Source organism: Trachemys scripta, chromosome 4 (assembly GCF_013100865.1).
Source record: "Trachemys scripta elegans isolate TJP31775 chromosome 4, CAS_Tse_1.0, whole genome shotgun sequence".
NCBI lineage: Eukaryota > Metazoa > Chordata > Testudines > Emydidae > Trachemys > Trachemys scripta.
Window position 1 is genome coordinate 37,273,430 of NC_048301.1, and position 24,347 is coordinate 37,297,776.

The 24,347-nt window shown below is 44.4% G+C and overlaps 1 protein-coding gene across 2 annotated transcripts in view; it reads left to right on the top strand.

Moving 5' to 3' along the window:
* Positions 1-16,060: 16,060 nt before the first annotated feature.
* Positions 16,061-24,347, top strand: part of STON2 (stonin 2) — a 115,997-nt gene continuing 107,710 nt past the window's right edge. For both annotated transcript variants that reach the window (XR_004645457.1, XM_034768164.1), the window contains exon 1: positions 16,061-16,243. The gene's annotated coding sequence lies outside the window, so the exon portion shown is untranslated. The remainder of the gene's footprint in view (positions 16,244-24,347) is intronic.

Here is a 24,347-nt window from a genome sequence, read left to right on the forward strand (position 1 = left end):
CTCCACACTGATATATACCTGCCTCTGGAGATTTCCATTACTTGCATCTGAAGAAGTGAGGTTCTTACCCATGAAAGCTTATGCTCCCAGTACTTCTGTTAGTCTCAAAGGTGCCACAGGACCCTCTGTTGCTTTTTACAGATTCAGACTAACACGGCTACCCCTCTGATACTTAACTTAGGAGAGCCTCTTGGTAGAAGTTACAGAAGCTTTTCCCTGACTACCATTTCCTGGAGTTGCTCCTTACCCTCAAGCTGAGCAAAGGGAAGCCGAGACTGCCCAGGCTCGAAGGTGCACTGGGGTCAGGGAGTGTAGAGGAGCCTTCGGCCAGCCGGTGGGCAGGCCAAGAGGAACAAGTGGTCGGTGGGAGAAGCCAGCGGAGTCTCAGAGCGCAGTGCAAGCACAGCAGGCAGGGGCCCCTTCTGAGCCATTGTAAACCTGGCGCAGAGGAACCAGTAGTTCTCTAAGGGGCTCAGCTCACATTTTAGGCCAGCCTAAGTGGGAGAGAATGGCATTAGCAGCTGAGGAAGACATAACCACTTGTTTTAAAAGCAGCCACATGCACCTTTGTGGAAGAGGAAGGCTGCTTTGGGGAGGTCATTGCAGCTTTGAACTGGCTATTTGTGGAGTAGCGCTCAGACAAGGCTGTGGCAGCCAGCTGCCTGCCTTCTTATTTGGCTAAGGCTGGCTTCTTAATATTAAACCACTTTTCCAGCACCTGGGCCATTGCCAGGGAAGAGCATGGCAGTACTTCTGGAATTCAAACCCTTACCGGAATTTTGAATGTCAAACTTGATTAGGACCCTCAAATGGGCTTTGGAAGGGATCTTCAGAGAAAATAATTTTAGCCTAAAAGACACCCAAGCTCTGAAGAAAATGGTTCTACCATCTAGGGAGGCAGAATAAAACTGATGAGCTTTTCAGTGAGTGCTACAGTAACTCCGGAGTGATGTACACTTAGGGAAGGGCTGTGAAATCTGGAGGACAGGGACTCTTAGGATATTCTTGGCACACAACTTACTAAACACTGATGACTTTCATAACATTCACTATCATGTATGTAAGTCAGATGTTGAAAATACAAGTTTATACCCATCAATACTTGGTGATCAAACGACAAAGATTTATGCATAGAAATATACTTAAGAAAAAGATTTTGAGTTGAATAGCTGCAGTCCTTCCCCTTGCTAATTTGTGTCTATTTAACAAATTCTGCCATTTGAAATATCCTCCTCTGGCCTAGGTTTGTTTAGTTTTCCAAACTCCATCCCTGTGGGAGCTTCCAGCTTCTTCAGAGACCCCAAACTTAGTTTTATTTAGTTTTATCAGGGGAAAGGAGGACCAGGAGCCTCCTGCATGACATTTCATGTGCTGAAATGCATGTAAATTAACTTTAAGTTCTTCAGGAGCCCATAAGGAATTTTTAAGCTTTCATCGGCATTTTATGCTGACCTTGCAAGCCTATCAGGAATCCATGGAAATCATTTCAGTGCCCAGTGTTTAAGCATATTAAACTTGTATATGCCTATACTAAATTGTTTCCATTGCATACAGAACCAGACATAGCATTTCTATGCATGAAGTCTATTTTCTGCATATAAACAGTATTCTTTGGGCAGTGAGTGGTAGCTCTGAAATAGGCCTCTAGCAACTTAAGGCTTTATAGGTTAATTAAAACCAACATCTTGAACTCTAGCCAGAGACTTATGGGCAGTCATTGACAGATCCCAAACTATATGATGTCATGTGTTGACTGTGTGACACATCACTTAATAAGTAGCTGGGTGCATTCTGCACTAGCTTCATTTTCTGGAAATTCTCACAACACATTGTGTGTTTATAGTAGTCTTATATTGGAGGAAGAGGCTGGGGCAGGAGCAAGATGTGCATCCATTTTCCCCCCAGCTCTTGTCACTTTTAATGTCTCTGGCTATGAAAGTGGGATGTGTCCAAGATGTGGTTGTGTATTCAACCAGCAGAGGGCCCCAGATACCTAGCTTTCAGACACTTTTTAAGAATGATATTTTAGGTCTGTTAGTGAGGCTCAGAAGACTTGAGCCCACATAGCTTTTAAGAAAATCTGCATGGTAGATTTTCCCTCTTTTTCAATTGGTTTAATTTGTGCATTTCATAGCACTAAGAGAAAGAGAGTAAAAGTATCTATACACAAGCTATAAATAAACAGACTGTCCCTTGTTTGTCTGTGTGGGGATCTTTCACACACAACTGGGGGAGAGTTTCTTGATTATAAATTTACAAAAGGGGGCAGGGGACTCTAGGACAGACATGGTACCTGATGCTATTGTTAACCTGTATTTGAAAATAAGTAGCTTTCAAGTTGAGGATGTCCCTTTAACCAAAGTTAATTCAAACAACACTCATTTAAAAACCCTTCCCTTTTTATGCCCTGAAATAAGCTTTGTTTATTCCTGCAGCCCCTTTGCTTCCTCTCCCATCCTTTCTAATGAACCCTCCCTCTGCCTAAACTGATCTTCGCTCTTTGTCTCTTTTCTCTCCCTCTCTCAATATTGGTACAGTGAAATGCTCCTTCACTGTGTTCTTGCAACCTCTCTCTGTTCTCACAGCTGTTTCAACATCCACACATAATGCTCCTGCCATGCTCCCAAACATTTCAGGTAAAACATCTCTACGTCCTGCTAAATATTCCAGTCAGAAGGCTGTTGCAACACTGCTTTCTCATTGAGTTCAGTGGAATGTCAGACCTCTGGGAAACACAGCAGGTGAAGTAGAGGACCTGCAGCTAAGAGGATAATAATGGTTATTGAAAATCTTATATTGGACTCTAATTGATTAGTGCTAGGAAGCAGCTTTTCCTACAGACTTTTCCATAACTGTCCACTACTAGATTTCTTGCACCTGCCTCTGGAGTAGTTGATACTAGCCAGTGTCAGAGACAGGATCATGGGCTAGATAGACCACTAGCCTGATTCTGTGTGGCAATTCCTAACTCAGCACAAATTTGCTGAGTGTGGATACTGCTTCTCATTAAAATAGGTCAAAATGCCACATGCCTCTTGTCAGACTCATTAAACTAGAATTTTTTCAGAAAAAAATCACTCAGTTATACAGACAATGAGAACATAGTTACATTTGATTTGTGGGATAAACCCTCATGTTACAGGTGTTCTCACTTCACATAATTGCCCAATCCTGGTTTGAAGCCTGCTTTGCTCTTAGCCTTGCTATCTACTGGTAATGAATTCCATAGGTTAATTATGCATTCTAATTTTTTTAAGTATGTCTATCACTCTGGTTTTGAAAGGACCCTTTTAAGATTAAAATCACATATAGACTGTAAGACCAGAAGTGATTATTGTGATCATCTAGTCTAGTGGTTCTCAACCTGCGGCCTAATCAGCACACAGCTGTGGCCCATGTGACATCCTCAGGGCCATATAGGTAGTATATATAGTGTGTGGATGCGGCCCACATAACACAGAGAGAGCTGTACATGTGTCCTACAATGGTAAGGATGAGAATGACTGATCTAGTCTGACCTCCTGTATAACCATGGTATAGAATGTACATTGCAGACCACAGAATCTCACCCACCCAGTCCTGTAGTAGGCCTGTAACTGGTGTCTGAGTTACTGAAGTCCTCAAATCTTGAGTCAAAGACTTAAATGGTGGATTCTCTGTAACTTTACTTTAGTTCAAACCAGCACACTGTAGAGGAAGGTAGAAAACCTCAAACCTTTAATTCAAACCTCCACACTGCAGGGGAAGGTGGAAAACCCCCAGGGTCTCTGCTAATCTATTTTAAATAAAAATCTTACCTATATTGCTAATAGCCCATTTAGATTATTGAAAATTAACATTTAAAAAAAATCTAATTAGCATTTCATAGTCGTAGATTGTAAGATTATAAGGGATTATTTCAATCATCTGATCTCCTGTATAACTCAGGCCAGAGGATTTCACCAAGAGATTCCTGCTTCAAGATCATAGCTTCTTGTTCAGTGAAAGCATATCTCTGGGAAAGACATCCAATCTTTATTTAAAGACTTCAAGCCATGGAAAACCTGCAATAAACCTTGGTAAGTTGTTCCAATGATTAATTACCCTCACTATTGATGCTGTTTGTTTACTTTTTTCCTTTGACCTCAGAGCATGCCATTAAGATGAGTTTGGTTAGGTTCATTTTCAATTTGTACTTTAGTTTCATTCTCTGGTTCTCACTTTGGCTCTCATCAGCCAAGTCAGTTAGACTGAAGCTCCCCACACTGCATGGGAAGGATTACATAGTGAATATAGGTATGGGAACTATGGGTGCCGGGGGTGCTGCAGTGCCCCCAGGTTTTGTGCGAGGTCCTGGCCACCAACCCCACACCCAAGTTTCCGGTGCTGCTGGCTCTACGCCCGGGGCTCTGCTCCCAGCCCCGTGCCCAAGGTCCCGGGAGCCACTGGCACCCAGCCCCACGCCCAGGGTCCTGGCTGCAGGACCCACGGACAGGACTCTGCTCCTGGCCCCAGCTGTGATGCCAGCCTCAGCCCCCTACCTCTGTCCGCACCCCCCCCACCACCACCCTCCCGGAGCCATGGCCTGGTCCTAGCCAGAGCTCTGGGGAGAGGGGGCATGGACACAGGTAAGGAGGGGTACGAAGTAAAAAGTTTGGGGACCACTGGTTTTCAGCACCCCCACTGTAAAAAGTGTTCCACTGGTAGTGAATTCTGAAAAGTCATTTGTCCATGGTCGGGTGGATTTTTGGGTTTTTGGTCTCTTTTCTTCTAAATTTTTTTAAAATAATTTGGGGCCTAAACTGATTTTTGTCCCTTTAACTCTGATAGTTAGGGGAAAGGTTGCACAGGAGGGAGGTGGCTAAAATGAGAGAATCCAAATAGTGACATAAATGTGATCTCACTATTTGCAGCTGTGTTGGATTTTTCTGCCACTCTGCTAACCAGACAGGCGTGGTGGGGTTCCTATGAGCCGCCTAATTGTCTGTCAAATTCAGGGTGGTAGAGGAGTGCATCCAGGTGGAAGTTTAAAGAACTCATGGAACTTTAAGGAAAAAAATGAGATAAATTCCAGTGTCTTGGTCAATCTTCCTTCTCTCAATTAAAAACAGATTCTGTTGGCTAAATCTGTGTGTAAGCTACTACTGCCAGCTGCTTTTGCTACACATTCAGTGCAAGAGCGGGTGCAGTGATACAAAAAGCAGTTAAATTGTTTTGCAGATAAACATGGTGAATTCTCTCTGTTTTATTATTATGTGTTGTGCTAGAGTTGGGGACCCTAAAAATTCAGTGATTCATTTAGACGCTTGTAGCAGAAGCTTCCTATTTGTTGTTCACTAATTGTCATTTCACAATTTTTCTGCTCCAAAAGTTACTATAATCCAATCACAGATCATGTGTGTAATTTAGGTGACCCACCACACACCATGAGTAGCAAGTATTCAAAGATAAATTTGGTCTGTCTGTGTATTTATGCTCATCCCATGGACTGTGACTGCCTTGTAGTTTTATAGTCAAAACAAACATTTCGTAAATTATCCATTTGGTGAAAATTGTACAAACAAACCATTCAGCAAATACTTCTGAATAATAAATACAGTCGCAAAAACATGATTATTTCACGAACAAAAAACAGAGTTCCCTTCACAGCAGTTCTACTCATTACACTTCCAGTATCTTACTAGTAGCTCTTCTATAGAGCCCCTTGGAACACAGGAACTGTGAAAGGTGCTAGCTAAATACTTGGGTTCTGCATCAGTCTTTCTTGCTCCTTTGAAATGTTATTGTTCCATGTTTCAATACAGAAAACAGTACAATTGAATATTGTATTTCTGGCAGCTGGAGAAGAGATGGATTTCAAATGATATAGTCAAGCACATTTGACAAGCCTTTAAGTCTCCCTGCCTTTTTCTATGAAATTAACCCTTGCAACACTGGCATTGTACCAACTGGCAGATAACTAATGGCTCAAACCTAGGACTTGTTGATGTCCTCAATTCCCACTGAAGTAATGGGTGCTGGGCATTGCACGCTACAGGTGAAATTTACCTCTGCTGCATAAAGCCTGAGTAAGTGGATTCTAGGTGGGTAGGATGCAGGGTGGCTGGGGATGTGAATTCTAACACATACACCCCCCTCCCTCCCTCTGCTATTCCAGCCTATGGGCTGAAATAGTGGCCGTGACCCCTTAAAGAATATATCTACGCTGCAGTCTCAGGGTGTGACTAGCTCATATATACATACCCGAGCAGTGAAGCCGCAGCAGCACAGGCTTAACTGTGGGCTGTACAAGCCAGAATGGAACTCAGGGTATTTATTATGCTGAAGCCTGTTCTGCCACAGATTCACTTTTCTAGTATCCAAGCTAGTTAGATCAAAGCTAGATGGGGTATGTCTACGCAAGCTGCCGTGTCAACAAACCCGGAGATAGCTGAGCGCTGTACCAAGACCACTGGATGCACGTAAACGCAACTCAGTGGCTCCTTTCCCTAGACCGTATCTGGCCTGTCCCCAATTAATGAGTGTTAGGCACTTGGATACGTTAGTGATGGGGGACATGTAAGTATCAAGTGGTCTCCAGCATGCGCTGGAGCAGAGACCATTCCCCCACACTTATAGGATGAGCAGGCACCCCAATGTAGCCTCTAAGCAACCAGACTCCTCTTCCATGGTCCCTCTGTAGGTCTTACATGGTGCTGAGAGCCTTGGGACAGCCCTCTCTATGGGGGTGGGGGAGGTGAAAATGCCGAGGAGTATGTAGGTCTGTGAGCTCCGTATGTAAGCATGTGACTTACATGGTTCTGTATAAATAATTGTGGCCCCAATTCAGCAAGGTATTTAAGCACATGTGTAACATTAAGCACATTGACTTCCATGGGACTGCTCTCACATTAAAAGTTATGCATGTACTTTGCTGAATCACGACCTTAATGTGTAGTCTCCAAAGGGTTAAATTATCATTCTCCTGGGAGGCAGACACCCCACTGCCACCACAACACCTCACTTTGTTCAATATGATGAAACAGTCCACTGTGCTAACTAATCTAATTCAATTAAGCATACAGTGGGATTTGTTTGAGAACCACTCACATTTTGGATTGAAATGAAAGAGAAAATCCCAGGGCCTCCCAAAATAGCCTGAATTATTAGTATAATCTTTGTAATGGTGTTTTCATATAAAAAAACTAATAAATTTAAATAGACAAATTAGATGAATAAAAGCAGTGTTTACATATATTCAGACTAGATTACAGAAGGGGATATTTAGATCTTTTGGTCTTGTTGAATAGTGCAGCCAATGCCCACTCACAGAATCAGCTGAGATACTCTAACCATGTATTAAATAAAACTTAGAATGCAGATCAACTGGAAATATCACAGGAACAGAACAATGTGCCATGGTCAATATGCAATGTTAGCTCGCACACTTCTTTGTTGTCCTAGTTCAGAAAATAGCGGGGTGAAAATGATCTTTATTCTTCAATCACAAATATTCAGAGTGGGCAAACCATATTTCATACACCATATTTAGTTTATTTTCTTAGTCCTTAGTTCAGGGAAGCTCGTCCCCACATACCAGGGGTAGACAAACTTTTTGGCCTGAGAGCCACATCTGGGGGGGGGAGGGGGGAATTGCATGCAGGGTCATGAATGTAGGGCTGGGCAGGGGATTGGGGCGTGGGAGGGAGTGCGGGGTGTGGAAGGGGGTGCGGTCTGCAGGAAGGGGCTCAGGGGAAGGGGTTGGGGCAGAGGAGGGGTGCGGGGTGTATGAGGGGGCTCAGGGCAGGGGGTTGGAGTTCAGGAGGGGTGCGAGGTGCAGCAGGGGGCTCAGGGCAGGGAGTTGGGGTGCAGGAGAGATACGGGATGCAGCAGGGGGCTCAGGGCAGCGAGTTGGGGTGTGGGGTGCAGGAGGGGTTCAGGTGCAGGCTCTGGCCTGGCGCCACTTAACTGGAGCGGCTCCAGGGTGGCAGCGACGTGCACCGGGACCAGGACAGGCTGCCTGCCTGCCCTGGCCTGACGTCGCTCCCAGAAGCGGCCGGCACTACATCCCTGGGGGAGAGGGGGCAGAGGGTTCTGTGCGCAGTGGGTACCTCTCCCGAAGCTCCCCATTCCCGGCCAATGGGAGCTGTGGGGGGTGGTGCCTGCAGGTGAGGGCAGTGTGCGGAACCCTCTGCCAGTGGGGCCACAAGGACGTGGTGCCGGCCGCTTCCAGGGGCGGGGCGGGGCCCGCAGGGCCATGGGGGTGGTAATCCCGCAGGCCGGATCCAAAGCCCGGACGGACCGGATCTCGCCTGTGGGCCGTAGTTTGCCCACCCCTGCCAAATACTGAAGTCCGTTCCTATTCAGGCCAGCATTTTAAACACGTGGTTAACTTTAAGCTTCACTTTTACACTTTCCTCAGTCAGAATTTTAATGAATGGTTCAGTAATTTAAGGTAATTTTGAATACAAGTTCTCTGTGAAAAGATGGGTTTAAAAATCCTAAGAATCACTGCTAATTTTTATCCTTTTTAAAAAGTTAGTTATATGCCAATCCAGCCATCGTCACAACCCAGCAGGACAAGTGCAGGAATAAATAGTCCGAGTATCTCTTAAGTCTGAATAGAAGAGTAGTAGTTGGGAACAGAACTTTCTAATAGTGAAGTAGTCTGATAGGAAATGAAAAAGGATCTTTTTTGGTGTGTGCTAGTAGGGGCACCACAAAGATTAGTTCTAACCAAATTATGTTCCCAGTAAGCCACCAATAGGAAAGTCTAAGTGTCATCAAAGTATCCCATTTGTACATATTTATTGCTGTTGGCAGATTTATGTATCTTGACATTGTTGGTGTAATGTCCTTCAGATTTTAGTTTCCTAAACCCCTTTTCAGTGCCTTTGACAACATGACATATCTCTTCATCTAGTGTTGCACACAAGAAGAAACAATTTTGAAACTGAATTCTCTGGATTTTCTAGTCAGCATGACTTCCCCTCCACCCCCACCCCAGTACCTGCGACATGGAAGGGAATCCTACTTGAGCATGTCTCCACTGCAGAGTAAACTGGAGTTAGCGACACTCAAGTGTCACTTCTCTTGAGTTAGCCTAGCTTGAGTAAGAGTAGCCACACAGTGAAATTACACCATGCTGGTGCTGCATTCCCTTGTGTTAGAACCAAGACTTCTGGGGGGATTATTTGTGAGGCAGTCAGCTGAGCCACTCTGAATTCTTTCCCAGTGCATGGGGGGAGAACATGTCTGTCTCATCTGCGCACACAGGGGAAACTGTGGGAAGGCATTCGAGGACTAACAAGCACTCAAGTGGAGCTTGCCTGCTTCCACACTGCAAAGTAGTTGTATGAGCAGCTGGTGAGTTGTGCTAACTTAAGCTATTTAGAAAAGCTGGACATGGACAAGTCCATGAGTCCAGATCAAATGCATCCAAGGGTGCTGAGGGAGTTGGCTGATGTGATTGCAGAGCCATTGGCCATTATCTTTGAAAGTTCATGGTGATCGAGGGAGGTCCCAGACGATTGAAAAAAGGCAAATATAGTGCCATATTTTAAAAAGGGAAGAAAGAGAACCTGGGGAACTACAGACCAGGCAGCCTCACTTCAGTCCCCAGCAAAATCATGAAGCAGGTCCTCAAGGAAACCATTTTAAAGCACTAAGAGGAGAGGAAGGTTATCAGGAACAGTCAACATGGATTCACCAAGGGCAGGTCATGCCTGACCACCCAGATTGCCTTCTATGATGAGATAACTGGCTCTGTGGATATGGGGAAAGTGGTGGATGTGATATATCTTGACTTTAGCAAAGCTTTTGATATGGTCTCCCACAGTATTCTTGCCAGCAAGTTAAAGAAGTATGGATTGGATGAATGGACTATAAAGTGGATAGAAAGCTGGCTAGATTGTCAGGCTCAATGGGTAGTGATCAACGGCTCGATGTCTAGTTGGCAGCCGGTATTACGCGGAGTGCCCCAGGAGCCGGTTTTGTTCAACATCTTTATTCATTATCTGGATGATGGGATGAATTGCATCCTCAACAAGTTCGCGAATGACACTAAGATGGGGGGAGAGGTAGATACACTGGAGGATAGGGATAGGGTCCAGAGTGACCTAGACAAATTGGAGGATTGGGCCAAAAGAAATCTGATGAGGTTCAACAAGGACAAGTGCAGAGTCCTGAACTTAGGAAGAAAGACCCCCATGACAGCTATAGGCTGGGGACCGACTGGCTAAGCAGCAGTTCTGCATAAAAGGACCTGGGGTTACAGTTGATGAAAAGATGGATATGAGTCTGCAGTGTGCTCTCGTTGCCAAGAAGGCCAATGGCATATTGGGCTGTATTCTTGGAGCATTGCCAGCAGATTGAGGGAAGTGATTATTCCCCTCTATTCGGCACTGGTGAGGCCACACTTGGAGTATTGTGTCCAGTTTTGGTCCCCGCACTACAGAAGGGATGTGGACAAATTGGAAAGAGTCCAGCAAAGGGCAATGAAAATGATTAGTGGGTTGGGACACATGACTTATGAGGAGAGGCTGAGGGAACTGGGCTTATTTAGTCTGCAGAAGAGAAGAGTGAGGGGGGATTTGATAGCAGCCTTCAACTACCTGAAGGGGGGTTCCAAAGAGGATGGAGCTAGGCTGTTCTCAGTGGTGGCAGCAGCGGCGGCTCCAGGCACCAGCGCTCCAAGTGTGTGCCTGGGGCGGCAAGCCGCGGGGGGTGGCCTGCCGGTCGCCGTGAGGGCGGCAGTCAGGCTGCCTTTGGCGGCATGCCTGCGGGAGGTCCGCTGGTCCCGTGGATTTGATGGCGGGTACACTGAAGCTGCGGGACTGGGGACCTCCCACAGGCATGCCGCTGAAGGAAGCCTGCCTGCCATGCTTGGGGCGGCAAAAAGCTAGAGCCGCCCCTGTGTGGCAGATGACAGAACAAGAAGCAATGGTCTCAAGTTGCAGTGGGAGAGGTCTAGGTTGGATATTAGGAAACACTATTTCACTAAGAGGGTGGTGAAGCACTGGAATTGGTTACCTAGGGAGGTGGTGGAATCTCCATCCTTAGAGATTTTTAAGGCCTGGCTTGACAAAGCCTGGGCTGGGATGATTTAGTTGGTGTTGGTCCTGTTTTGAGCAGGGGATTGGACTAGATGACCTCCTGAGGTCTCTTCCAACCCTAATATTCTATTATTCTATTCTAAGCTTATCCAATACCCTCTGATGGGCCAGCCAATTCAGGTTAAAAGCACCACAGGCTTAAATTAAAGGGTTTTGTGTGTGGATGGTACACCAGTGAGGGGCAGCACTGAAGTTATAACTTTGCAGTGAAGGCAAGCCCTTAATCTTACAGAGAAAGAGTGAAATCCAGCCCCCGTTGAAATCAATGACAATGCTATCATTGATGTCAGAGGGCCACTCTTTACACAAAGTGTTAGAGCTGAAGGAACATAAAATGGGTTATTCTTTTCCCGGGAGTTTTTGTTTAGAAGGTGAAAAGGAGATAAATTAATCACCTTGCAGGCAATGCTCAATTATTCTAAGCCATTAAGAAATCCAGAGCTGGATGCTCACCTGGTGTAAATCATTGTCGCATATTGATTTCAATGGAGTTAGGAGCATATGCACCACCTAAGGATCTGGCACCCAGCAGTTAAGATATCTGTATATTTGTAGCTAGCAATGAATGTACTAGTTAAAGTATTGGAATATGGGGTGCCATGTGGGGTAGTTACTAAGAAATTTGAATTTTATTCCAATGTGGAAGTGGTGTGGTAATTGGGTTTGCTTAACTATGGGATGATGTGCACATGCGGAGATCAAAATAATTCTTCATGTATTGCTCAATGGAGTGCCACATAAGGAGCAGGCAAGACTGAGGAATCAAGGAAACAAGCTGTAGTCTGAATAAAAACAAAAAGGTTTGGGTCCAAATCCACAAAAGGATTTAGGCACCTAGACCCCAGATTTAGGTGCCTTCGTCCCAGATTTAGGCATTATCATAAACCACAAAACCTCATTCAGCTGCTGACTAACCCTGTAGACACCTAAACGTTCTATGTAAAAGTTTTCTAGGCACCTAAATTTCTGCCTCTGCAAATGCACCATGCCTCGCTCTAAGAGTCCAGACATGTATCTGATGTCTAAGCCCCCGCACAGTCCTCAAACCAGCTGAAGATGGGTGTTGCCCTGGCCAGCTCACAGATGGGGCCTGATCCAGCAGCTGTGCCCAAAACATGCCTAACTGCACACAAAACAGCCAGAGGGAGAGACTGGCTCCCTTATAACCTTTAGCCTGGCAGTTAGGATACTCGCCTGGAATGCCAGAGACCCTGGTTTAATTCCCCCACTGCCTGATGGGAAGGGATTTGAACAGGGGTTTTCCATCTCTTAAGTGAGTGCTCTATAACAACTGGACTATGGGATAGTCTGATGTGGGACTCCCTCAATCTCTCTTGTTGAAGACATTCCACTTTCTATAAAATAATTAAATGTTAATTGAGCCAGAGAGAGAGTGTGATACTATAGTGCAGTGGTTAGGGAACTGACAGCAGGGAGACTCCTGTTCAAATCCTTTCTCCACATTGGGTAGAGGAGGGAATTGAACTGGGGTCCCCACATCCTGGATGAGTACCCTAACCATTGGGCTAAAGGTTGTAAAGGAGGCATTGTCCTCCTCCCTACCCCATCGTGTGGAGTTAGCCAGGTGCCTAAACCATTTTTGCAAGAGACAGCTTACACCCCATGGGCACCTGACTCCAGGAGAGGGGTTCCCCACTGTGGCTTGCAAGCAGAGGTTTCCTTCAACTCAGACTGAAGTGCCTAATTCTCTGAGAGAGCGGGGATAAGGACCCCCCCTCATCAGTATCTCCTGTTGGCTAATTTAGGAGGCTACCTGCTGGCTTTTGTCGATCCCATTCTTGAGTGTGTTTCTCTCCCCATAGATTGTACAGGGAACCTACATGCCTAACCCAGACTTGTGGATTTCAGTGATTTTTCAAGGGGCCTAAAAGTTAAGTATTGCAATGCTCAGTGTTGCAATACCTAAGTCCCTTCATTGATTCAGGCTTTGTCCTTTCAATTTTTTTTAATGTTACCCTACAATTGGAGTCAGGGCCGGCTCCAGGCACCCAAGCACATGCTTGGGGCGGCACCTGGTAAGGGGCGGCGGGGGGAGCGCGGCGCGGCATTCCGCGGAGGGGGGGGAACGCTCCGGCGGCGCTCAGCGGGGGGGGGAGGCTCCGGCGCGCGGGGCTTGGCGGGGAGGCGGCGCGGGGCTCAGCGCTCGGGGGGGGGGTTCCAGCGGCGCTCAGTGCGGGGGGGGGGGGGGGGCGGCGGCGGCCGGGGGGGGGGGGGGGGGGGGGGGGGGGCGCTGGGGGGGGGGTTGCGGGCGGCACGGCGCTTGGCAGGGAGCCTCGGGGGGGCGGCGCTTTTTTTTGCTGCTTGGGGCAGCAAAAAAGCTAGAGCCGGCCCTGATTGGAGTCCCTTATTTTATTCTGTGCTTGCACATCTTGTGCTGGCTGGAACCACACATGGGAATTGCTGTTCATGTGTGGATAAACATTTAAGATTCATCAGTTATTTGCTGTTCTGTGACCTGAGCTGGATTGCCCAACAAGAGCAAGAGGTCTATGTCTTATGGCAAGGATGCTGAAAGGGACACTTGCAGGAAAAATTAAGCTTACATGGAAAATCTGACTCTTCCATATCATGTATAAATGAAAGGAATCTTCTCAGTGGGTCTCCTAAGTGCCTGATCATGCACTGTGCTAAGCACACATCTCCTAGGGAAGCCAATGGGTACTAAGGGAATTCAGCACCTCGTAGGAGGCTCACTGCACCTTGTGGGTTTGGGCCCTGATTCTGCATTTGAAAATAAGCATTTACACATGCAGAATAAGTAACTGTACATAAGCGCTTGCACAAATTTTGCAGGCACAAATTTAGGAGGCTCCTCTGGAAATGCAATCCCTGTTGTCACATTGAATGATCAGTAAATGCTGTAGGAATGTCTGCAAAGAAGGACTTATATCCATCTATAGTGTTAAACTAGTACCCTAAATCTTTCGTGACCTTTGGGCAATGTATAAACCCGGCATTAGTTTTGTCAACTAGTATTCCTCTTCCTCTCCTAAGAAAGCACAGATGTACATTGCTGGAGCCCTCACATACCCTTAAACTGAGTTATGCAACTGAACAGTGTAACAACACCTCATTGCCACTGGTTGGCACCCGTGTGTCAATTTTTTCATGCAAAGGAAATTTTTCTTGATTTTATTTTTTATATATATGTAATTAGTGGGGGATGGGAGTATCTGTCAATAGTGTAGATACAGGAAGCCCCAAGCAGCTTTGACAGTCTCTGTGAAGGACACAGAAACCAAGCAGGAGAAGCCAGAAGTACTGAAGTTGTCTCGCCTGGCTTGAGTAATAATAATGTGCAGTTATGTTGTGCTTTTCAGTTGTATGATAGTGATGGAAATGTTAGAAGAGTTGAGATTAGGTGAGAAAATCTGATAAGAGTGAAAGGTCAGTATTAGGAAGAAACAGCCTGGGTGGGTTCTGAGGGGACAGGCCAACAGGAAATATAGCCGATGTTGGTTTGGGACAACATTTGGAAAGGGACAAAGAATCAGTTAGATTCAGGAAAGAGATCAGAGATCAGCTGTGGCATTGGCAAATAATCCAATCATATACAATCACACTGTTCCATCACTGTCTCCTTTTGCTCTCATGTTTTATATCTCTTCTGAGAGAGGGATGGATTCATGGATACAGCACAGCACTCCTGGGTTTTCTTCCTGGCTCTGCCACTGCTTGGCTTGGTCTTGGGTAAGTCATGTAACCTTTGTACCTCAGTTTCCCAGCTATAAAATATGAGAATACTCCCTCCATCCCAAGCATTTGGTTGTTCTGATTATTTGTTTATGATAGTACAAGGCACTATACAAATTCAAAAAGAGGCACAGCCCTTGCCCCAAAAAGCTTACATCGAGAAGGCTGTGTAGTTATAAAGTCCTCTGGGATCATCTGTTGGAAGATGGCTTTATGGGTCTGATCCTGCTCTCATTGAAGTTAACGTTAAAAATCCCATTGATTTCCATGGTGTAGAATTGGACCTTTAAGTGCAATAGGCCAGATCAGAGGTAGGCAACCTGCAGCCCCTCGCTTCTCGCAGCTCCCATTAGCCAGGAATGGCGAACCGTGACCACTGGGAGCTGCGGGGGCCATGTCTGCGGACAGTCAATGTCAGCAAAATGTCTCGCAGTCCACAGTCAGATTACCCTGATGGGCCGCAGGTTGCCCACCATTGGGCCAGACAGTCAAATATTCAGGAGCAATCTTGCAGCAAACAGTGTGTATGTGACTGAATCTGAGCCCATATGATGAGGGTTGTAGGAAAACCGCTTTTGGATCCAAAGTGTAGGGTTTAAAAAACAAACAAACAGGTAAATAATATTATGAGCGAGGGAATAAAAATCTGATTCCAGATCCCTTGACAGTGTCATTTAAACACTGACTCACTCACTTTTAACCACCTGTTTGTGTCCCAACCGTAATGTTAAGTGATATTTTTAGCTACAATATTTTACTAACACATGTAACTTCTTTTTATATTGAAAACTCAAATAGTGACGGGGGAGGGATGTAAACAAGGAATCTGGAGTTGGTTTAAACGCTACGATGTTATTGTATGATCTATAGAAAGGCTTTGCCATTTACCTGTGAATTTACTACCTGCCCCCTTTCTTCCCCCCCACCCCCTCAAAAACGACTTCTCCAGGTAAGGGCCTGTACATTCCATGCCTGCATTAGAAGAAACTTGATAAACAGGGTGAGATCTGAGACCTGTCAGTGCAAATCTAGGAGCTCATCGACTGTAAGGGGAGGAGCAGCGAACCCCAGAGGTGAGAATCTGGGCACCAGAGCCTGCCCAGCAGCACCACAGTGTTGGGTGAGAGAGGGGAGGGGACAGCCCCCTCCCCTCTACTCCCCCCTCCAGCCAATCCCCATTTTCCCTGCCTCTCCTCCTCAGGCTCAGGATGCTGCCCAATCAGGCTGTGCTCTTGCAAAGCTCCCTTCCTCTAAAGGGGAGGGGAGGAGGAGAGAGCTGGAGTCCTCACTAGGGGACCGCTCAGGGGCAGCGGCTCTGTGCCTCCCTCTCTGGGTTGCTGCTGCTGCTGACCTGAGAGCCTGCCGCTCAACTTTCCTCCCGCTGCTGCGGGCGCTTTGATTCGCCCATTTCCCTGCTCTGCTTGCGGTGGCTGAGGACTCTCGAGGCGGTTTCCAAGGTAATGTGACCTCTCCTCCCTGCCGTGTGTCTCTGGCTTTATTCACAGAAAGTGCCCTAGAGCAGGCAGGGCAGGTGGAGACTGGGAAGGCGTCTCCCAGGACAATCCTTACTCCTCGGAGCCCTCCTCCGAAACCACTGTTCACTACTGACCTCCTAGCATTCTCGGAAGTGTATTATTTACCACACAGAGAGAGAGCAGCCTTTACAATACACCGAGAGAGCGAGAGAGCGAGAGAGCAGCTCTTTACAATACACACACACACACACACACACACCCAGCAGCAACAGCTCTTTACAATACACACACACAGCAGCTCTTTACAATACACACACACACACACCCAGCAGCAACAGCTCTTTACAATACACACACACAGCAGCTCTTTACAATACACATACACACACACACACCCAGCAGCAGCTCTTTACAATACACACACACACCGAGGATCATTGTTATAGCCTAGCAAGGTGCGTTTGTTAATATAAAAAGAACAGGAGTACTTGTGGCACCTTAGAGACTAACAAATTTTGTTAATATATTTTAGTATAGAATGCACTGCATGTTGTCCTAGCCTAGCAAATTGTCCAGGGAATATGCTCGGCTCTATGGGGAAAAATGTAAAAAGGGTGGAGATTTCTCCCCCCTAAACCAAGAGCAGATTTAAATTTTATTAGAGAATATTTAAAAAATAAAACCGGTACAAACAATTTGAGGAGTCAGTTGTCAATCATTGGGGGGAACATACATAGTATGGGGGGGATGTTATGTTGGGGTTGGCAACACACATAATACATACGGACTGTAGTGTCCCCAATGGGGGTGGGGGTGGGCGGTGGGCGAGATCAAGACATAGTTGATAATCGGTGAGGGTCAAAATTACACCTCATTCTTTTAAAGTCACTTGATGGGCAAGAGGCGGGGGAGAGAGCAGGGATCTGATTTACAGTCCTGTTGGAGTGGACACATGTGAAGGAATCCTAGAAATTAGAGATGAGAGAGATCTTTTAAAATCATCCAGTCATCCTCCAGAGACCAGGACAAGACTGCTCCCTCCAGCATTTTATACATTGTGTGTGATTCAAATGACAGGGCTTCCACAGCTTCCCTTGGAGACTCCTCACAGACCTAAGTTTTTCCATACCCAGCCTAAATTTCCCTGCCTCAATTTCAAGCCATTACTCCCAGCTATATTCTTTTTGACCATTCCTCAACCTCTTGTACCCTTTTGATATCTGTATAGGATGATTGTTATTTACATGCAAACTAGCAACCCTTGAGCTACCAAATGAGCTCTTATCTTACAATAATATAGAGAATGTTATCTTTTTTGTATAAACACCAAGGGTTTATTGTACAGTGTGGAGGGAAGGGTTAATGAGTCACTTATAAAGGATATGTGGAAGTTGCTCCCATCCACCTCCTTCTCAGCTGCTCTATGCAATTACTCATGTTTTTTGGGGGGAGGGAAGGTTTCCTTCGTGATTCCAGAGAAATGTATTTTAATGATTTCCTGTCAGTAGGATTGCTACTGATGTTACTACAGGATATTTTAAATACTTCAGGCATCAGGCAACTTAAACTTGAAAAAATTAGAAAAGCAGAATTTCCATGTGTGTCTATGTGTGTGTATACACAGAGAGAGACACATTGAAATTCTGCATTCTGAATTTTTTCAATTTTAAGTTGCTTGATGTCTGAAGCATTTGAAATTTCTCATGTGTATATATATATGTGTGTGTGTGTATATGTGTCTGTCTGTCCACAAGGAAAAATCTTTACCTTGTCCATTCCACTGCCCCCCATGTCCTCACGTTAATGTCAGTTTCACACTAAAGTTGCATTTTCACATTGACTCTTTCTGATTATTTTGCTTTTAATTTGTCCAAGGACCCTCCCTTTCTGGCTGCTTCCCCTTGTTTAATCTTGTTAGCAGAGCCGTATTTATACTAAGCCTGTTGTGTTTTGTTTTTTTTTATTATTTTGTTTTTTTCCAAAAGCTAGAATGTGACCATATGACTGGATCAGGTAATACTTTGCACTTCCCCTTTTCCTAGCACCAGTCAGACTTTTGAATGGAAATTATCCTATGAAATAACTTTCATGAAACTAGTTTGAGGGCATTTTTATTAATGATGGTAAATGGTATTTGTTGAGGCAAAAAAATAGCAAATGCAGGCATTTTTTTGTCTCGTGATTCATCTATGAATCATTCCTAACTTCTGCTAATCATAGAATTATACAAATGTAGGGCTGGAAGGAGCCTTGAGGAGTCATCAAGTCTAGCCCCCTGCGCTGAGGCAGGACCAAGTAAATTTAGTGTAAATGTAGGCTTTGAATACATAATGGGGTGGGCAAATAATTTTCAAATTATAGGTTGTTTGCAAAATAATTCACTAATCATGGCATTTGGTTGGTTGTATGGTATTTTTCTTCTGCTCCCTAAAATGCACGTCTTCCAATACATATACACAGAACTTTTGAGCTTCACAAACACTTTTGTGAGTTCTAGAGCTTGTTCCAATATTCTCAAGTAATCAGTATTATGTCCCCAAGAATAGTAGCAAATCAAATTTGTGTAATTTGCAAATATGTTTGAGAATGTGCTTTTTCCTCCCATTATTCCACCAGTGCTAATATTTACTCTAAATTGAGATAAACGATGCTGGGTTATGCCATATACAGGACATATAAAATGCCCCAAATTAGATTAGTTTTCAAGTGGCTGGGTTATTTCTACACTAGCAAATTTGCACAAGTGTGACCTTTATAGGTGGTAGTTTCCCTGGGCTATATTTAATAACCTGTCATAGCAACACTTCTGGCCTGTGCTGGTTACAGTGATTTCATTTATATCCATTTCTAAATAATATTAAAAGGTTTTCATGATATTCCCAGGGAGATCACAAATAAAAAACAAACAGCAATAGTAAGTAGGTGGAACAGCACTGCAATCCCCACTAACAGGTCAGTCTCATTCAAGGTAGGGTGACCAGACAGAAGTATGGAAAATCGGGACAGGGTGGGGGGTAATAGGCACCTATATAAGACACAGCCCCAAATATCGGGATTGTCCCTATAAAATTGGGACATCTGGTCACCCTAATTAAAGGTAGCGTTGTGGTAGCCCTCAACATGGGGAACTACCTAGATACAGGAATGCAGCTGGCAAATGCACAGCTACAGTGATCACAGCTAGCTTTTAACTTTATTTTTCAGTTGATGAATGTTAGGGTACACAAAAGAAAACCTTGGTAATTAAGCTTAATGACAACAAAAGTTGGTCAAGTTTTCTCTTGAAATCAAGTGTGCCTGTACACCGCAACCTGATCTGCAGCACCATCAGTTGTTTGAGTCCTTGGTCTGTCCAGAGCTTTTGCCAATGTACCTCAGTCCTTATCCCCAGAACCTCCTGTTATTCCAGTGCTATGCTTCTCTAAAATACAAAGTGTTGTTAATACACAATTGAGTGGTGATTTGGATAACTGCCCCCATGGGCACTTAATAAAGGAGAATAAACTCATCTCATATGTGACCAAAACCCATGTCTGTGCTACTTGGTTGACTAACTTGTTAAGAACTAATGGCTGCTAATGTTCCCATGCGTGGGAAATACAGATTGTGGGTGAGTTAAATACAGACAGTGGGTGGGTTAAATACATTCTGTTTATATTCCTTGCTTTTCAGCTCTGAGGCTGTGTGAAATCTGGCTTCTACAAAGCATGAGAAATAATATGCATGCAATATTAATGCTGGGTATCTCAAAATGCTTTCACTTTCTAGGTTTGGATAGGAAATGGTATGCAGAAACTGGGTCATTAGGTTTAACTAGGGTGACCAGGTGTCCCAATTTTATAGAGACAGTCCCAATTTTTGGGTCTTTTTCTTAGATATGCTCCTATTACCCCCAACCCCTGTTCCAATTTTTCACATTTGCTATCTGGTCACCCTAAGTTTAACAGAGATCAGCCTCTAGCAGTTTTTATCAATTTGACATGTCAAAATTGATGTGTCAGTTTTGACAAACTGGCATTTTCAGACCACCCATTTTTTAGAAAAAATTCCCAACCAGCTCTAGTGGTGGGACTTGTCGCCTTAATCTTTAAAGTGCTTTGAGATAGAAGATGCTATATAAATGCCAAGTTACTATTAATTATTCATGTATTGATTAAGAGTCTCTGAAAGTTGCTTTTATGATTTATTTGTTGTGTCATAAAAAGGGTCATAAAGTATTTGTGGCAAAAACAGATTTTGGTCCTTTAATTTCTTTACACTGCACGTCATATGACAGTCTGTCTCATGACTGTGCTTTGCTAACTACCCCATCTTCTCATGGACAAGCTGACAAAAGGTTCAGTAGAGGACTGCAAGTTCCACAGGATGGGGACAACCTTTTGATGGGCCCATTTAAGTGGATCTGTTAACTATACAGAGGCAGTGTACCCAGTGGGTATGTGTTCTGTCTTCAGGACTGCATATGTTGACCTATATGTGTGACCAAATAGATCAGCATCCTGGGAAACAGAGATGGAAGCTTTTGTGTTTGCATTTTGGGGTTTAGCAAAAGCGATGGAATCTTCCTGGAAAAGTGTGAACATTAGGGGTGAAGTCATAGCCCCACTGAAGACAATGGGAGTTTTGCTATTGAACTCAGTAGGGCCAGGATTTCACTCCTAGTGTCCACTCTGAAGACTTATGCCTCTAGCTAGGGTCTGTAAAGTTCCCATTGATTTCAGTAGTTGAGGATCATGCCCTAGTAGTCTTTTTAAAATATATAAACAAAGTGAATTGAGTGACAGGCTCAGTTTAACAGCCCTGGGAGGGAACTCTCATATTATGTCAAATTGAAAGAGTTCAGTCTAGTAGTTAGATCTGGGGACTGGGCATCAGGATTCCTGAGTTCCTCACTCTGAGATTGTGTGACCTCTTGAGCAAGGCATTTATTTGTATTTTTTAATGATAAATTTATTGTTGCTTTCCCTGCTTTTTTCTGTAAAAATATATGAAAAGAATAGAGGAAGAATAGGATGGAAGGTTAAAAAGAGATTGTGATAAGAGATGACATTATCACATGGATCCCTTATTGATTAGTTATGAACCATAATGGTGCTTTGTTAATAGATCAAAAATTATTAGTAGGAAAGCAAGGGTATTGAGCTATATAGGCCTCTTAAGCATTGGTTTCTTGGGGGTGTAATTAATAAAAGATAGTTACATGTTTAGATCACCACTACAAGATTCTCATCTTTGAGTTAGCCATTTTTTTCTACAGTGAAGAGTCCCTGAAAATTTGCAATCTGTTTTTCTAATGGTGGTGTATTGGGGCTTCACCATTCTGCTGCAGTGGCATTTCTAACAGTAAGCATAAGGTGTTACAAACAATAGGTTTGATTTTTTTTTCCCAAGCTTACATTTGTATTGATCCCTAAGGGAGCAAGTAGGGTGGATAGTTTGATTTGTTGTCCTATTACTTCAGTGCAGCACTTAGTGACTTAGTCCCAAATGTCTTAGCTTTGAGGCAAAACCAATGCTGAATAGCAATGTTCAATTCGTGCAGAGTAAGAGGTGTTCTATCATCTGGTATTGACTTTTGAAGATGTAAAGTACAAACTGAAGACCTACTGATCGGCTTCAAAGTGGCATGCCACTGTGTCCAACTCAAGTTTGGTTGTGGGTGTTCTCATGTGCCGCTTCCATGAGCAACTGGCAGACCAGGAGTAGATAAGACTGGCAGTAGGATCTGGAGACGGGGCCTGAAAGGGACTGTAGAAAGCAGTCTGAAGAGACCAGGGAAGAGGCCAAGAAGCAGATTGGAGAAGAGAACCCTGGGGACGAGTGGGGTTTCTTTGGTAAAAGATTGCTTGGAAGCCTTGGATCAAGAGGTGTGGGCCCTGCACCAAAGGGGTGAAAGGGTAGTGGTGTTTTGTTTTGTTTTTTACTTTTTGTTTTTGTTAAACTTTGTTTCACTCCCCTTTGTTTACACCAGAAAGGGAGAGAGTTTGTTGGTTTGGGCCAGGGGCTAAACTAAACCAACATCCCAGTGAGGAGGGAAACTCAGTGGCTGCACCTGACCAAAGTGTGGCAAGACGGTGGCTTGGTAAAGTCATTAGGCCAAATGTAACTCCGTGTACTCCCCAGTGTAACTCCTTTGCCTGTCACCTAGGAAAAAATTGGCCCCTGTGCTTTAAGATCCTGGAAAGGAGCTGTAGGAGTATGCAGCCATCCTCATTTTCTCCCCAGAGCAAGCAGTGGACTCTGCAGCTGAATTTCAAAATGGGTCTCTTGTGGTCTGTGAACAGCAGACCTGCCCGGTGAGCTGGAGAGAAACCTCCCTTTTACTGAACGGGTAGGAGCTGTGCTCAGAGTATCTCAGCAAAGTTCTAACTGGTATTTGTGGCAACGGAGTCCATCCGTCTGTGGGCTCCGGACTGGGTTTTACCAACTGTCAGTTCTTTCAGCTCAGAGCTAATGCTATCTTCAATTTATTTTTGAGGTAGTAGGATTATGTAATAATTTTGTTCTCCATCTATCTAAACCATGGCCCTCTCGTGAGCAGAAGGTACTGCTTTTGCAGAACTGCATGGTGGTTTTGTGGTATGTGGATGACTGAGGCATGTGGAAACTGCACTGCTAAGTATTATGGAGGAAAAGAAATGTTACCAACTACAGAATCGGAACTTGAGCTGGTCAAACTCTAAAGCACAGTTCACTACCAGCATATTGGCTTCAGTGAAGTTATACTACAAAAGAACTGGGCCATGGTGTTTAATTCTTAGCAGTTTGACTATCTGCTCTCAAGGATTGCTGACCTTGAAAGATACCATCAAGAGATTTTACTTACACTTTTCCTCTGCCCTGTCATTTGCAATATATTGCAACTGAAATACCTCCCTGAAAATGTCTCCTCCTCATGTCTTGGGTGCATTCGAACCATTTCAGACAAACGCTCCCAGACCTCCTTTTCAAAGCACTGTACAATAAGCTGCATGAATGGGGGCTGGGAAGAGACCCTGTTGGTTGGGGTTGTTGTCTATTCACTGTCAAAGCATCTGGGGTATCACTGCAGAGAGTGGAACTATTGCAAGATACGCTCAGCAGGTTTGTAATTTTTTTCTTCTTAACCACAGACCCATCATTGTGACCTCTCCAATTTGACTTAATTGGCCAAGTCTCTGAGTGAGGCAGCTGCCTTGGTCTACCACACTGTATATATGTGTGTTCAGTTTGGCACCAGCCTATTTATATTCATTTTTTTTTTCAAAGCAGATTGCAAAGACACCCTTCATTCAATCCAGTCTATTGGTTTGAAAGTGCCTGGAGCTAAAACTGATTGAGAGAGGCACAGGCTTTTTGGATTGCTGCTCCAAGCAGCTGGAATAAGCTCTTCCACCACATTGAAACAGGCGCCAACCCTGAACTTTTAATTCTTTGTCTTCAGAAACCTTGTCAGAGTTAAAGGAATTGAAACTGAGACTGCTCAGTGTTGTAATCTGCTGATTTTGGATGGTGTCTTAAATATTTTTGTTTGTGTCTGCATGAAATATGCTGGAGTCAGATGTATGTATGATTTCTGGTGAAACAGTGAGTCAGTGGCAGGGATGGGAATAAAACCCCAGATTCTTGAATCCCAGCCCACTGCTCTAACTACTGTTACACATTTTCTCCCTATCTTTGTTGCTACCTTGAGGGTAGCATGTCCAGGATTAAACATCCAGATCAACAAGGTGGATTAAGTAGTAGAAAAAGAAATTTGTAACTTAAATATTTTTGCTCATTGCTTCTCTGTCAGGCTCTGAGAAGTTGAGGAGTCCATGGTAAAATTTTCAAAAGTACCTTGGCAATTTTGCCAAAGTCCCATTTTCAAATGGGACTTAGGCACTTCAGAGCCTAAATCTCATTGAAAGTCAGTTGGATTTAGGTGCTTTCAAAAACTTTTCCCCATAACTGATCTACAGAAGCTCTTCAAATACTAAATTTTTCAGGGAAGGCACTTTGCCTTCACACATGTCTAATTCCCTACTACACAATTAAACCTGTATACATGACATTGATTACTAAAATGAAATAGGCGTTAAGGGAGAATGGGTCTGCTCCTTTCCTG